Here is a 3,867-nt window from a genome sequence, read left to right as displayed (position 1 = left end):
CGTATTGGTGCTGCAAACATATAGTAGATGGCACAATATGTTTTTCCTAATTGTAAGCCAATGTTTTTACAACATTATGTTCTAAACAGAGATTTCATTAATGAGCTCTTACTAATAGCATCAAAATAAGTTTAGCTAAAAAGAGATGACTTCAATTAAAAAGTAGTCTGCAGTATGGAGGTGGAGCAGAGGAGTCCTCTCCTAGGACCAACAACTGAGAAAATAAGTCTCCTTCTGTTGCCTGTTCCTTTGCTTGGCAGCTCTCACGTCTCCCCCAAAGCACTGCACAGAGAGGTAGAAGGTCTTTAGCTGTGGAAGGTTTTTTTCTATTTTGTTATGGTGGATAGTGCAGACTGAGTGCCATGATGTTTGTCTCTGGGAGTGCTGTGTTGTGACCAGTGGGGTCGCGCATTGATTCCCAGCCATCTCTACACCACTAATAAGACACTTGGCATTTTCCCGAGTGCTACATTACTTCCATTGTGAGCTTCCTCTACCTCTATCTGTTATTGGAGAGGAAAATGTGTGTGTGCTTCTGTGTCTTGCTAATTCTAATTGTGTGTATCTGTATTCCATATGGGACTGTGTGCGATAGCATTGGCTTGAAGTGTGTGCACATACACACAGCATTGTCTACGAGTCTGTAGATACATGTGCAAATGTCAGGGAAAGATAGATGACATCATTGGAGGCTAGATGTGTGCATCACTGCTGGTAACAAGGCATGAGTCCTGAGAGGGACGGAGAAGTCCACTGCAAGTAGAGAGATCGGATGAAAATATCACCTTAAAAGCAATTGGAGAGGTTTGATACCCTCGATGAGATCCCGAATGTTATCTCACCTAGAGGAGAAACGTTGCCGAAAATAGTCTGACGGCTAAGGTGGATTAGATATTGTTGATGAGATCAGCACAGACAGATGGAGTATTTATGCAGCAAGAAGTTTGAGAAACCAAGTTTATTTGACACAGCTTACTGCACTGTGTATTCATTCTTAACTTTGCTGCCAACTGTTGAGACGCTGCTGCACGTGAGAACAGTTGTGAAATCGAAGACATGAACACATTAGGTATCATGTGTTTAATATATTATGATGGGTTGCTAATTTTCACTGTGTGATATTTGTCATGCAGCCTACTCACTGTATTAACAGTTTGTCCAGTGTGCCATACAACATTTAGTTGAAGCTCCTAAGTGCTTCAATGTGATTGTCAAAAGAGCTGAGTGCTGCAATTAACTGTGATATCAACAAATGACAAAAGTGCAAGTACAACAGAATATTGATGGGCCTAATATCCAGAACATTGGTAACATGTTTGAGTTTGCCTTCATTCACCTCCAAAACAAAAACATCTGTATTTACAAAGTCCACTTCAAGCAAATAGAGAAATATGAACATGAAAGAGATACATAATAAACCTGGGCTTTGTCTCAAGGCCAGCAACCTCCATGGTAATACATTTGTCTGAGGTAAAACGATGACAAATAAAAGGCCTTTAAATGTTTCTATTTTCTCCACACAACGTGTCAAACAGAATTGATGTCTTACTCTGCAGTGCCACAAATTATCCCCTGGGAGAAAAACAGCTCTCTGCAGACAGCTGAGTGTGGGGGATCCGGTCCCTCTTGAGAAATCATACTCAGACTGATAGCTTTGTGGGGAATTCAGAAAACCTGACTGCACCTTCTTCCCACGATGGCCAGCTTCTCCCTTATTGCTGTAATGCAGACACCTTAGGGGATTATTCCTCCCTCACTATCTTTGACATTTTTCACTTGTTTACTTTCAGAGGTCTCGACACCAACTCAGCATACCTACTTGGCCCCCAGTGCTTGTTACATACATTACACCTGGACAAAATACCTGCAAAATACACTTTTTGATGTCTTTAATACATAAATGTTTCCCTGGGTTGTCAGGAGACTCTCAAAGTGTCAGAAAATACAACCCTCTCTCCTTTCCTCCTTACCCACATCTCTAAAAACGGTGGTACCACGGAGCTGATCCAGATTTGCTGCGGATTTGACATCATATCAGAAATGCGTGTATGTTTTGGAAGTAATATGGTCTGTGTTTACATTAGCAAAAATCGCTAAAGCTGTACTGGAGAGAATATATGTAAAGAAGCCGGATATAAAAGGTACCGTCCTTGTTAGGGTGACCAGGTGACAAATAGGACGTTGTTGCGGGACAATGCGGGACGTGTTACTGCATTGCTAAGAGCTAGATTAGATAATGTCTATCTAACCCTTAAGAAGAACATTTCTATTACATTATTAGCTTATAAATATTAATAACAACGCTTTACTTTGGTTTAATGTTTGCACAAACTATGCAAGCGAAGGAATTCATTATACATGTTTTGAATGGAATTAACATAAGAAATTATTATGACCAGAAAAAAATGACCGGAGCTAGTTTACTGCCACAGTCTGCTGACCTCTTTGCTAAACGTTAATTAAATCAGCTGCTGTTATGTCATCTCTTTTGGTTTCAGGAGGATGATATCCATAGATCGATATTTTCTCTATGAGCCAGGCGTTTCTTGAGAGTTTCAGGGAAGTAGCTTCAAAACATATTTACCTCAACTAATGGCCTATTACTTGTAGAATACGGTCATGTAGAATAAGGCATTAATAAGTGTTTTATAATGACTAACAAAGAGCCAATATACTGCTAATATGCATGTTAATTAACAACTAGTTGATGCTGAATTTGTGTACCTTAATATAAAGTGTTACCGTTAATAAATGTCTCTGTTGATTGATTGACATCTGACACAGCTAATGGTGATGATAGCCTTCTCGTTTTCTACACACCTTTGTATGAAAGCCTTGTTTAAGACGGGCGACTGTATATCAAATGCGGGACATCGGCTAAATGTGTGGGACAAATAACAAAAATGCTGTGCAGTCCCGCACAAAGCAGGACACCTGGTCACCCTAGTCGTTGAGGTAAACCTGAGAGTGTTTGAGCTCCACACTGTTTCAGAAATAATCCTTGATGTGGTTTGGAACATAATATGCCGTTTAATCAAGGCAGCGTGTAGCTGAGTTTCTGCTGGTAGACACCCTTCTTTTCACAGAGCTCACTGCTTGCATGCGGACGCTCCATAGGGGCATGGCCAGCAGCAGCTCGGTTACATTTAAAGGGCCAGACCCAAAATCAGCACTTTTGTAACAAGGCTGAAATAGAGGGGTATGAGGCATGGCCACAATGGGTGATCTGTTTGGTACTTTGATCAAAACACTTCAAAGACATGTCTTGTATAGATATGGCCCTATAATGTATTGTTCAAATATAATATAATATGGGACCTTTAATATTTTATTTATCCACATAAAATGTTTATGTTATGATGTCAAAGATGCCACCAATCAAAGTGCCAGTGGGTGTTTGCCTGTTCACAAACCCCCCCCCAATTCCTCATGTGTGTCCGGCAGATTGGTTTATGGCAGCATCACGCTCCAGACTGGGCTTCATTAACTGATAGCAGCAGAGATGGAGATATCATAGACACATGAGTGTGGAGAGACAGCAGCCAGACACACAAGAGCTTTTCTCAAGGGATACGACCAAGCATACCACCTTACCTTACACATCTTAGAAGTTACACTTATTTCTCCTCCCTCGGTGAATAAAACTCTAATGATCATTAAGAGACAAATATCCAGATTAATCTAATTGTGCAAAAGGGGTTAATAGGGTGATCAATACAGGTGACTCAATTACCTACCACAATGTTGCATTTCTGGATTTTAAAATCACTCCGTCACCTGCTTGCTTGGAATTTACTCCTGCTTGTAGAGAAAATCAACCAAACATTTTTAAAGCAGCATTACTATTCAAGTATTTGCCACTATGAC

The sequence above is a fragment of the Gymnodraco acuticeps genome, unplaced genomic scaffold (assembly GCF_902827175.1).
Source record: "Gymnodraco acuticeps unplaced genomic scaffold, fGymAcu1.1, whole genome shotgun sequence".
NCBI lineage: Eukaryota > Metazoa > Chordata > Actinopteri > Perciformes > Bathydraconidae > Gymnodraco > Gymnodraco acuticeps.
The sequence above is the reverse complement of the archived record's forward strand: the minus strand, read 5'-3'. Positions refer to the sequence as shown.